Source organism: Diabrotica virgifera, chromosome 1 (assembly GCF_917563875.1).
Source record: "Diabrotica virgifera virgifera chromosome 1, PGI_DIABVI_V3a".
In the NCBI taxonomy this organism is placed as follows: domain Eukaryota; kingdom Metazoa; phylum Arthropoda; class Insecta; order Coleoptera; family Chrysomelidae; genus Diabrotica; species Diabrotica virgifera.
In genome coordinates, this window is record NC_065443.1 from 43,022,130 (window position 1) to 43,036,035 (window position 13,906).

Sequence of the window (13,906 nt, forward strand, 5' to 3'; positions counted from 1 at the left end):
TAAGGAATTATAAGATAAACAGTTCACAGGAAATTTTAAATTTCCTAAGATATTGTAAGCGCAATTGGTGAAATTAAGCAATAAATTTAAAAATAAAGCGATTTTATTCTTAAATTAAAAACCATAACAAAAAACAAGAAAAAAATATTTTTTCTAAATTAAGCTTAAAAAGAGAGAACTTGAAATGAAAAGAAAAAAATACTTATACATTATGGAAAAATGTACCTAATTAAATTTATCATCTTTTATATACATCGCGCATTGTAAGTATATGGTGCTTGTGTATGAAGTTAACGTCCCTGAAGATAACTGTTTTCAATGGGTAAATTTCCAAATGCAGTTCTAGCTGCAACTATTCATTATATTTTAAAGAATGTAATTAAATTTTTAGAGTGCAATTAGGTGAATTTTCGTAATACGCCATAAAGTCCGCTAGTAAGTATTCGCGAAGCATTCCGCGATTAAAGATGTAAATACAGCTTGTAAAACATTTAAGGAAAATGTCACATCTCGATGTCGGAGTTTTTATGAGATGAGGGTGACGGTTCGATGCAAATTAGATTTGCGGGTTTACGGAGATGGCCTCAGGGCCGGACTGCCCATCACGAATATTTTAGTAAATTATTTTCAGTAGCTTTTCACCTTTATTTTTAACCTTTCGTGAACACACATATACTTCTTTTAATTTCTTTTACACACTGGGGTGTGTCATAGCCCAACCGTTCTATTTCTAATTTTTAACAAATATCAAAATTGAAACCTTTTTAAGATACGTGCGTGGTCAGATAAGTACTTAGCCTGTCCGCCGAATGGCGCCACTGTCGCAAGAGAAATCAACTATCGTATACGCTGTGAGCTCGTACGTAGAGGGGATATTTATAAATTCGCGAGCGCCAGTAGTGGCAAGTCTGTAAACGTTTACTGGAAATTTGACATAAATGTCAAAGTGATTAATTTAAAATTAAAATTAAAAACATTAATTATAAAAAATATTAGTTGGTCAAAGCTGTGGTATATATTTTTACCTTAAATATCCTTACGTTTTAAATACTGAATTTACGTTTTTTTAATGTTCCGTAATATGTAATTATAAATTCTTAGCTCCATCTACACGATAATTGTGAAAGTATCCAAAGTAAGAAATTAATATTTCATCAATAGAACGTCAAATTGATTAGCAAAATCTTAAAAAAATCTATTACAATTTAATTACATTTTAGCGTTGTAAATATTAAGCGATAACAATTTAATAATAAATTTAAAGATTACCGGTGAAAGTTGAATTAGTAATCCGCCAGGAGCGACACCAGCGAAGCTCAGAGCGTATAATACATTCTCGTAGACCAAGGTTCATATCATAGATAGGTGGTAGGTTGTCTCGTAACGTTGTGGGCGGTAGCGAGGGGAATGCCTACGTCACTCGTACGACAAGGACAACTTTAACAGTTGCTTGTGGTTGTATTTCCGTATATTTTTATGGAATTTTCTTATAATACCGTTTATGTGTTTAATGTTTGTTGAATTTTTTTTAATTATACAGGGTGTAACAAAAATACAGGTCATAAATTAAGGTACGTATTCTGGGACTAAAAATAGTTCGAATGGACCTAACTTACCTTAGTACAAATATGCACACAAAAAAAGTTACAGCACTTTGAAGTTACAAAATGAAAATCGATTTTCTCGAATATATCGAAAACTATTAAAGATTTTTCATTGAAAATGGACATGTGGTATTCTTATGGCAGGTATATCTTAAAAACAAATTATAGTAAAATTTGTGCACCCCCTAAAAATTGTATGGGGTTTTGTTCCTTAATCCCCCTCAAACTTTTGTGTACGTGCCAATTAAATTATTGTTGTGATACCATTAGTTAAATTCGATATTTTCAAAACTTTTTTGCCTCTTACTTTTTTTTCGATAAGGCAGTTTTTATCGAGATGCTGCTTCTTTTTTATTATGTTTACATAAAAAAATTTATGGGGGTTTTGCGCCTTTGAACCCCCAAATGTTTGTGTACGATCCAATTAAACTATTACTGCCGTACCATTAGTTAAACTCAGTGTTTTTAAAACTTTTTTGCCTTTTTGTATTTTTTCGATAAGGCACCTTTTATCGAGATGTGGATTCTTTTTTAAGATGGTTCAAAATATACCTAAAACTGTAAATCAAAAATAAATTTTCATAATATTACAAGTCTCCATAATCGTACATATATACAAATATGTGGTGGATTTGACAAATATTCAAAATACCTAGATAAAAACTGACTTTTCGAAAGAGTACTAAGAAGCAAAAAATGTTTTAAAACATTGTGTTTAAATAAAGGTACTACAATAATAATTAAATTAGAATGTACACAAAAATTTGAGGTGGTTTATAGGAACAAAACCCCTATAAATTTTTTAAGGGGTGTCCAAATTTTACTATAATTTTTGCTTAAGATACTACTGCCATAAGAATGCCACATGTCCTTTTTCAATAAAAAATCTCTAATCGTTTTCGATATATTGGAAAAAATCGATTTTCATTTTGTAATTTCAAAGGGTTGTAACTTTTTTTATGTGCACATTTGTACTAAGGTAAGTTAGGTTCAATCGAACTATTTTTGGTCCAAGAATATGTGATTAAATTTATGACCTGTATTTTTGTTACACGCTGTATAAGGACAATATTGCTATAAATACTTATTTGGGTACTATATAAACATAGTAATTACTGGTGAATTGCGTGTTTTCGTAGCCGTGTTATAAAAGTTAGTTTAACAATTATAATAATGTAGTTTCGTATATTATAATAATATAATGAAATATTTTTTAGATGAGTGTTGGTTTTAACATTTATAACATAGCTACTTATATGTGAAAGCAACTACAAAATTCCTGAACCAGATGGAAACAAAATGAGGTTTTTTACGTTTCCCAAGTACCCTAACATTATCAAACAATGGGTAATGAAATATTTACTTCCTCGTGTCTGATTATGTTAATATTATGTTATATGTTCTTTGTATTTTCACTTACGGTGGTATTCTACAACAGGTAGCAAAAACGCGTTCCAAGATTGCGGCTGTAATTTTGAATATCTTTTCGAGATATTTGGCACACGTATTCGTAATATAATAAAGAATGTCGGTACAGAGCCCAATTTGAAAAATATATTAATATGTGGAAATTACTCTGTAATTAAATACAATATTAAAAAAACGAGCCTGTACCGCCATTAAAAAGAACAAAAAATACACTTTCTTCAAATAAACTTTTTTATCCGATGCCTAGATTTTGTGTCATTTTGGAATTATTAAATTTTTTTATTTCATTAGTAGTTCCAAAATGACACAAAATCTAGGCATCGGATAAAAAAGTATATTTGAAGAAAGTGTATTTTTTTGTTCTTCTTAATGGCGGTACAGGCTCGTTTTTTTAATATTGTATTTAATTACAGAGTAATTTCCACATATTAATATATTTTTCAAATTGGGCTCTGTACCGCCATTCTTTATTATATTACGAATACCTGTGCCAAATATCTCGAAAAAATATTCAAAATTACAGCCGCAATCTTGGAACGCGTTTTCGCTACTTGTTGATCGCTACTGTTTCCTCTTAATAATAAATTATTTATATTAGTTTTCTTGTTGTTGCATACCACTAGAAATTATAAAAATGCTGCACATTCCACGAAAAAGGTAATTACCTACATATTAGTATTAATTTGTGATTTTAAACATTTTTTTTCTATTTTTTTGGGTTTTGTGCGAATTAAACTGTTCTCTCCATTTAAAACACACATAATAAATGTTAAATCAATTCTAATTTTTTGTCAGTAGACTATTGATTTTTAAGGGAAAAATTGATATAATTACCAATATAAGAACCACTTAATATACCTATACCCAAGAAAATCCCAAAATATATTGCAAAACCTAAGTTTTGTAACATTTTATTAGCATTGAAAGACAATCTTAAAATTGTCGTACGGATGACGTATTCCCGCTTTCAAAAAGCGAGCATTTGATTGGCCTATAGTCACGAGACAACCTACCGAATATCTATGAACCTTGCTCGTAGACAGCCTATGTCAAAAATATCAGCCAAATCGGACCCGTAGTTTTGTTTTGACCGCGTGTGTAAGCGGATGTGTTTGGGGATTTTAAAAAAATGAAAAGAAGCTATATCACTCGGTGATTCAACTCTTGTTTTTTAGAAGGAAAATCCAGCAGCGAAATCAAAAAGCGCTTTAATTCCGTAAACGGTGGCTCTTCTCCTTCGATGGAAACCGTCAAAAATTTACCTTAACGAGTTTCAACGTGGTGGTACGTTGGTTTTTGATAACTTACTCCCAGGTGCCCCGAAAACGGCTACCACTGAGGATAATGTGAAAGAAATAGACGATCTCGTATTGGCAGACCGCCGACTGAAGGTGCATGAGATAACTGAAAATGTATGCATTTCAAAAGATCTCGTTGGTTATCTTCTTCTTTAAGTGCCGTCTCCTAATCGGAGGTTGGATATCATCATCACTATCTTTATTCTATCCACCGCTGCTCTAAAGAGTTCTATAGAACTGCATCTAAACCAGTCCCTTAAATTCTTTAACCATGACACTCTCCTTCTTTCTATACTCCTTCCGCCTCTTATCTTTCCCTGTATTATCAGTCTTAGCATTTCATATCGCGGTCCCCTCATTACGTGACCCAGATATTGTAACTTTCTTATTTTTATTGTGTTTTTTATTTCGCATTCTTTACCCATTTCTCGCAGTACTTCCGTGTTCGTTTTCCTCTGTGTCCATGCTATTCTAAGCATTCTTCTGTAACACCACATTTCAAATGACTGTAGCTTATTTATGTGTTCTTGCTTTAATGTCCAGCTTTCAAGTCCATATTGTAGTATCGAGAACACGTAGCATCTCAAAGCTCTTGCTCTCAGTTCTAAGTTTAGGTCTTTGTTGCAGAGAACTGTTTTCATTTATACAAACGCATTTCTTGCTATTTCTATCCTGGTCCTTATTTCTGTTGTTTGATCATTTTTCTCTGAAATCCAGGTTCCTAGGTATTTGTATTTATCAACCCTCTCTATCGGCACATTTCCCAAATGTATGCTTGTTTGTATGTTTGTTTTCTTAGTTATTATCATGTATATGGTCTTTTTTATATTCATTTTTAGTCCATATTCTTTACAGAAATTGTTTGTTTTGTTCAGTAGTAGTTGGAGTTGTTCAGCAGAGCTTGCTATAATCACGGTGTCATCTGCATATCTTATGTTGTTAATAGATCTTCCGTTAATTATTATTCCTTCACTTTGAGATAGCAATGCTTCTTCAAAAATGGCTTCACTATATGCATTAAAGAGTAATGGAGACATAATACATCCCTGCCGAACTCCTCTCCTGATTTCAATTTCGTTCGTTATCTATTACAATTTGTGCTCTTTGATTCCAGTAAAGGTTTGTTATTATTCGTAAGTCCCTTTTGTATATGTTTTTTGTCTTTAGAATTTGGACTAATTTTTCATGTCCTACTTTGTCAAAAGCCTTCTCAAAATCAACGTAACAAACATTCGTTGGTTATATCCTGCATCAAATTTTGGGCATAAAACAGCAGTCGGCGCGATGACTGCCGCATTTTCTAACTGCGGACAATAAACGCAACCAAGAGACCACTCCATAGCATTGTCTGATACTGTTTAAGCATAATCTAAATAAGTTTCTACGTTGTTTCATAATGGTCGACGAAACATGGTTCCACGGGTACACACCAGAATCCAAAGAACAGTCGATACAGTGGACGTCAGCCCGCGAATATGCTCCGAGGCGGGCGAAGACTGTCCAATCGGGCGGAAACGTGATGGCCACCATTTTTTGGGATTCGCAAGGTATGATATAATATATTCACTTCCTGGAAAAGGACAAAACGATCACCGGGCTTTACTATGCCGCATTATTGGCCCGATTCGACGTCTACTTTCACCTACACCTACAAAATGCTGTTCCATCCAACGTATTCTCCAGACTTGGGTCTGTATGACTTCTTTTTGTTCCCAAACTTAAAAAAGTCACTCGCCGGGCAGAAATTTAATTCGAATAAGGAGTTCATCACCGCTACGGAAGCCTACTTTGCAGATCTCGAGAGGTATTTTTTAGACGGGTTAATGAAGGTGTATCATGGTTAGGCAAGTGCAACGAGGTAAAAGGAAACTACGCTCAGAAATAAATCGCCAGTTTTCCTCCAAAATTTTCGTTTTTCTCTTGAAGACTAAGTACTTATCGGACCGTCCTAGTATATTATTCCTAGTTTATTCAAATTCAAGTTCTACACCAACAAGTCATATGGTTGTACAAAAAAAGTAATATTTAACCGAAAAAACCCTATGTCATACAAAAAACTTACTTCAGTCAAAACTCGACATTTCTTAATACGAATGAACGTCCTACGTTAAAATAAATTTATAAACAACTTATGGTAGGGGAGCCCAAGCAGGGATTTTTGCAGTTACTTGAGCGCGTCAGATTATCATATGGGGAGAAACCTTGTACCCAGCGGATGTACTTCTACCACATATTGGCTCTTAACACAGAGGAGTTCGTTAAGGGGGACCCGAAAAAAAATCTATCCTTAAAAATACTCGAAAATGTCATATTAAGATAAGGTAAGTTAAGTACATGCTAAAGGGTGTCTATTTAAAAGACGCTGTACTTAAACTGCCGTCAAACGGTCGTGCACTATAATGCCGTTAACAGCTATGGCGTTATTCTTATGATGCGTTTGACGGCATTTTCTTCGGCATCCGTTCGCTTGGAGGCTGGCCATTTTAGTATCAATTTCTGATAAAGAATTTATTAATATTACAAGATTTTCGTATAAACTAAAAAGAAAACAAATTGCATTAAAACGTATTTCAATTATGGGTAATGATAAATACATAATTAAAGTAGTCTTTATTTGTTGTAAAACCTGTTGTAAACTAAGAAAAAAATTATTATAGAAATTTAATCCTTTCTTTGTAATGGAACCCTGGATTTATTTGGAAATGTTTTGGGGTTCCTTTTCTTTTTCTTTGGTAGTCCTATTGCTGTCAGGCCTTGTCCTTTTAGTCTAAGAGCTAGAGCCGAAAAATCATCGTCATAAGTAATATGGAGTTTGGCATGTGAAATGTGTCTATTGTATATTGATAATTATGACCCCTTTCAGGCTGACACCTCAGTGGATACAGGAAGTAGCAATAAGGGATGAAAGGGGAAAGTTAGTGTAGTCTTTAAAGGTTTCCACCTCCTATTTTGTTAAACCTCCATCGATTTGCATGAAAATTGGTGACTAGTTAGAACATACCTCAGGAAATAAAAATGATTTGGTGTCAACTTGCACTTTTACCCTGGGGGTGGATACCACCCATTCTCGGGGGTGAAAACGATTTTATTAAAAATAACCCAACAAATCGATAGAGGGACAACTTATAAGTAACATTTGTTATATCATGTTATTAAGATAAATCAATACTTTTTGATTGATTAAAGATCCAAGATTTGTCTGTTTAAGAGCACATGCGTGAAGTTACGGCTGATAAAAAGAAAATATTAATTAACTATATGTTACTAAAATATTATTTTTATATTATTTCGATATTATAAATTTAGCAAAATTGTATTCGAATATGTCAAATGTACCCATTATTGGACACCCCCCAGTTTCTGGAAATAATATAAAAATAATATTTTACTAACATACAATTAATTAACATGTTCTTTTTATCATCCGTAACTTCACGCATATGCTCTTAAATAGACAAATCTTTGATCTTTAATAGCTCAAAAAGTATTGATTTATTTTAATAACATGATATAACAAATTTTACTTAAAATTTGTCCCTCTATCGATTTGTGGGGTTATTTTTAATAAAATAGTTTTCACCCGCGGGAAGAAGGGGTATTCACCACCAGGGTAAAAGTGCAGTTTTGTTTGTTGAGGTATGCTCTAACTAGTCACCAATTTTCATGCAAATCGATGGAGGTTTAACAAAATAGGAGGTGAAAACCTTTAATGACCGCACTAACTTCCCCTTTCATCCCTTATTGCTACTTCCTGTATCTACTGAGGTGTCAGCCTGAAAGGGGCCATAATTGTCAATATACAATTGACACATTTCACAGGAAAAACTCCATATTATTTATGACAATGATTTTTCGGCTCTAGCTCTCCGTCTATTTTGGGCGTCCTCGTTTCTTTACTGCCACTGGCATTTTAATTGTCGACAAAGCAACATCGTTCACTTGAAGAGTTTGGTGAGTAATAGGAAGTTCATTTTCTCTTGTAGATTCCCCTCCACGTTATCTACCCTACTTATTCTCTACTCTCTATCTCTCTACTCTTGACTAACCACCTCACCACACAGCTTATTTTCACTTTCAAATACAACTTCATCATTACTTTCAATAATAACTTGAGTGTCATTTTCAAATACAACTTTATCATTACTTTCAATAATAACTTGCGTGTCATTTTCAAATACAACTTCATCATTACTGTTAATAATAACTTGAGTGTCATTTTCAAATACAATTTTATCGTTACTTTCAATAATAACGTGCGTGTCATTTTCAAATACAACTTCATCATTACTGTCAATAATAACTTGAGTGTCATTTTCGTCTGTAACATCTATAGGTGTAAGTAGAACAGCAGTATCATTGGCCCACAGTGTTTTGAGTTTTTTTAATACATTAAACCTGTGCTCAAATAACATGACACTTACCTAAGTCATTCAAGTTTTCCAAATTCAAACTTATTATTCCCACAATAATTAACAATTAGGTACAAATATAACGCTTGTAACTATATACTGAGACGGGTACTATAACAAAATAAGATAAGAGAATCGTCAACTCGTGCATTAACTCACCACGTGTATATATGCTGAACTGTAAGTGAAAGCGAACGGCAGCCGAAGAAAATGCCGTCAAACCCATCATACGAATGACGTCATAGTTGTTAACGGCATAAAAGTGCAAGACCGTTTGACGGCAGTTTAAGTACAGCGTTTAAAAAATCTGACGATTTGAGCGGTGCGTAAGGAAATGGGCGAGTTAAAAAGTTTCACAAATAAAGCGAATAATTCGCGAAATGAAGGTTAGACCTAAGAACTATAAAATAGGTGTTCAATATTTTTTAAAAATCTATCGAATGATACCAAACATGACCCCCACGAAGAGGGGTGGGGGGTAATATTAAAATTTTAAATACAAATCCCGCGATATTTCTCAAAATAAACATTAGATCGAAAAACTGCAAAATACAATTAATCAATATTTTTGAAAATCTATCGAATGGTATCAAACACGACCCCCACGAAAGTGGGGTGGGGGGTTACTTTAAAATCCTAAATAGGAGCCCCAAATTTTTATTCCAGATTTGGATTCTTTACGTAAAAATAAGCAACTTTTATTCGAAACATTTTTCAAATTATGGATAGCTGGCGCTATGATCTGAAAAAACATTTTTTGGAAATCGAAAATTAAATTAAAAAATGGCAAGCGTCCACTAAAATGAAAAATATTACTTAACTTTTTTAGGTTTTAGGACCTACTCTTCACAACCCAATAGGTCCCCAAAGCGCTCGAGTGACTGCGCATAGCATACTTTGCTCCCTTACTATTATTACTTGTTATCAGGGACATAAACAATAGAAATGAAGACAAAAGCATACCGATAATACAATATGTCCATTATAAAAATGTTACGTGCAACCCAAACTGGGGTATATAGAACCCCACAACTCACTTATAGGGTGGCCACTCGTATACTAATTCTCGTGGCATACTACCACTTTAAGTTTTGGTAGTGGAAGACATAAGGAATATGCGTAGAGCTTCAAACCTTTGCTTAAAATCTAAAGGATTTGACGAGCTGTTTAGAAATTGCTGGGGTTTCTCACACCCCAATGTGTGTTCCGAGGATTAATATTGCCTGATTGAAAACATAATTATAAAAATTTTTTGAAAACACCTAGCGAATTAGACCCCTTGGTCACATGACGAAATAGAAGATTCCGTTATTTATTTGTGAAATAAATCTGATTTATTGTTGTTAAAATTTTTGGAAATACATGACGAATTAGACGAATTACCATTATATCGTGGACCGTGGATATATTACGATATATTTGTACTAGAAACGCCAGACTTCAAAATTTGGCAAATTGCTAACAGATGATTGTATTTTCACAACGTGTAGACACAACAAAGAAACCATTGTAATGAAAGTTTGAAGGGGACAATCGAATCTATTCGATATTTATTAACATCTAATTATTTATTGAAATTCTTAAATTTAATTTGTTTAATACTGATTAGATAGATTTAATAGAATAGCTCTAGAACTACTCCACTGCGACCTTTGCAGATCTATTCTGCTCCTCCAGTTCTAGATTACATCCTCTAGCGGCTAGCCTACCCTTTTTAAATGGTATTACCTTCACGACATAACCTCCCACGTAGCTCTTTGACTAATGCAAAGAACTGCACATTTTCCAGGCTGCCACATTGACACAAAATGTGCTTTGCTGTTTCTTCTTCTAGGTGAAAGAATCTGCATAAGGCACCATCTGCAAATGTCATCACCTTCAACTGTCTCTTCAGCTTATAATGCTCTGTTAGCAAACCTACTATCTATAAAATAATAATATTCTCCCGTTTTATACCGCTCACGTGGCTTTGGGAGTATAGCAGGGTAGTCTGCTATATCTAGGACCTACGGTATACAAGGAAGGTAACAGGGCCAATGCGAAGCTTCAACTGCCTATTATTACCCCTGGTTTTACCCAAGGTACTCATTCTATTCAGGCTGACTCGACCTGGAGCCTATAAACATTTTAAAAAGGTCTAGTTGTTCTTTCCGGCGCGGCGGTAGGATTTGAACTCCGGACCACCAGCACGTGAGCCAAGCACACTACCGCTTAGCTACGTCGGCCCTCGGTAGAAACCTATAATTTAATTTAAACTATATTACCACTATACGAACTAACTTTATGTATCTCGTACTATTTCACAAATTAATATGTTTTCCATCTTTTGTGTTATTTTTCCGCTTATTATGGCACGTATCACTACATATATATTTTTTAAAACAAGAAAGCTCCATCTTATTATACTTATCAATTTTTTTTTTGTTTAATTTGTCAAACGCTTTTTTAAAATCTATACGAAGGAGTCGTAATTTAATGTTATAATAAATATTTTTTTATAAAATGTATAATATTATTTTATAATATCGATTACATTTAAAAATTTAGCATAATTTCCGTAAATTTTTATTCACCAGGGATCACAAATCCGACAATTTGATATTTTGGAAATTCGGTCCTGTAAGGTTTACTCTCATGATGGTTGGTGGCGTTTTATCGTTTAACTCCATTTCCCTGAGGAGGACCCACTAAACAGTCTACTCATAAAATGCTGAACAATGTACCTACCCAGGGGTGTGCAAATCATTGTTTTGCCGAAGGCTATCTGTTATTTTTTGGACTGGAGAATAAAATGTAATTCGCAAAAATACCTACTTTCCAAAAAAACATTAAAAAACTAACGAGAATTTAAATTGGGGTTTAGGTTTTATTTGAACAAAAACTGGATAAAAATATACGACGTCTTTTTTACAGGATGATTACAGCAGTAATGTTTCTACTCGGGTTTAATTCATTTATGTCAATGTATTTGGGGCCCCGATAGACTTGTTCTTAGGTGTCAGCTGTTAGTCTTCACAGTTACGTATAATAATATGTGGATGTATAAAAAGCAATAAAAGACTTAAAGAATCGAAAATCTCTTAGCGTAGACCAGACAACAAAAAATGTTTTAAAAGTAACAGAAAAAGTTGGAGTCATTGTTATGCACCTGATATGTAGAAAGATTTGGGAAACAGGAAAGTGGCCTGACGAGTGGACAGTGGACATCGTTTACTTTTATTCTAATCTACAAAAAAAAAAAAAGAAATCCACTAGACTGCAGCAATTATACATAGATCGGTATCCTTAACATCTCATGCATGTACCTAAGGTTCTACTTCATAATGTACAATATGGAATAAATTTTATTTCGTAAGCCGGTGACTTTAACGAAAAATCTCGAAACAGGTCGATTTTTATTTTTGAATTATGATTTTTGCCATTTATGTCACACTAGTGACGTCATCCGTCTGGGCCTCATGACTTAATCGATGATTTTTTTAACTGCGAATAGGGGTCGTGTGCTAGCTCACTTAAAAGGTTATTCAATTTTATATTCAGTAATATAAATATTAACACAATTATTTATACAGGGTTTCCAAAATATTTTTTAAATTAAATTATTTGACAAAAAACGAAGAATGCATGTATGTAATTTATTTATTTTAAAATACATTTTACTTACTTTATTGCACAAATAAACATTGCTTTTCGCTTAAATTCAACGTTCAAGTTGCCGCCCACCTGCCGCTTGGTAGTTTGAACATTTAATTCAAACGAAAAGCAATGTTTATTTATCAATTAGACATTTCTTATGTTTTCTGGCAGAAGTAAAATGTATTTTGAACTAAATAAATTACATAAGTTCTTCTTTTTAAGTCAACTAAATCGACTAAACAAAATTTGGACATCCTGATAAATAATTGTGGTGATATTTATATTACTGAATAGAAAATTGAATAAACTTTTAAATCAACTAGTACAGGACCACTATCCTTATTTAAAAAATTTATCAATTACGTCGTCACGCCCAGATGGATAACGTCACTAGTATGATATAAATGCCAAAAAATAATAATTTAAAAATAAAAATCGACTTGTTTCGGGATTTTTCCTTCGCGGTCTGACGAAATAAACGAATTGATTCCAAATATTTGCACCATACTCTATAGAAGAATAAAAGCTTTTCTGTTGCCTTTTATATCAGCATATATAAGTGCCTTTTATATCAGCATCATGACAGAACAAATTGGGCAGGATTTCCTACAGGAATAATATGGGAATATTATTTCCCATGACAATAACATTTTTTAAATGTGACAGAGAAGTCTAAGTTTTAAAAAAATATTAAATTTAATGTAAATTTGAACATTTCACCCCTACTAATATCGATATCGAGACCATAGCAAGGGCTCTATGTAATGGTACAAAGAGTTGGTCATTTCTTAACATTTAGTTGTGCCAGTAATGACATAATTAATAATTAAAATCTATTATTAACCAAGAGCTGCGAATTCGGATTCAACCAGAATGTTAAAAAAATAAAATTGCCAATATGAGCTTTCATATCCCGCAAATTAAAAAATTTGAACTCGTTACACTGGCAGGAATTTAATATTTTAATGGCGGAGTCCCCCACTATTTAAAAATAGAGGTACTGAATCGATCTTTGCGGCAAAATTACGAGCTATTTATGAGCTTCTGTAGTTACATAGTTTCGATTTTTGAGTTCATCCCTTTCCAAACAACCGTTAAATTGATTCAGCTCAAGAGAAAAATGTTGAGAAAACGTATATATCATATCGCGGTTATAATTCGTATAGCGTATAAATTCTAAAACACGCGCATTTCGATTATTGAGCTACAACCACTGCGCAAGAAAACCTCCCCATCTTCCCAACTTAAGAAAACTGGTGAGTCGTTAGAGGATTCCTCAAGAAACAAAAGTGGTATGGCACCAGCGGGTGGTTAACACCCCTCTCGGGAGTAAAAATTACTGTATTAAAAGTAACCCCGAAATCGAGAGACGGGCAAATTTTAAACAAATTAGTTAGATATTAAAATAAATCAATACATTTCGAGATATTAGAGATCCAAAATTTTAATTTTTCGTGAAAAAAATAAAAATCTTAATTTTTCTCAGCATTTTTATCTTAAGTTAAATCAATTAAAGGGTTGTTTGGGGGTG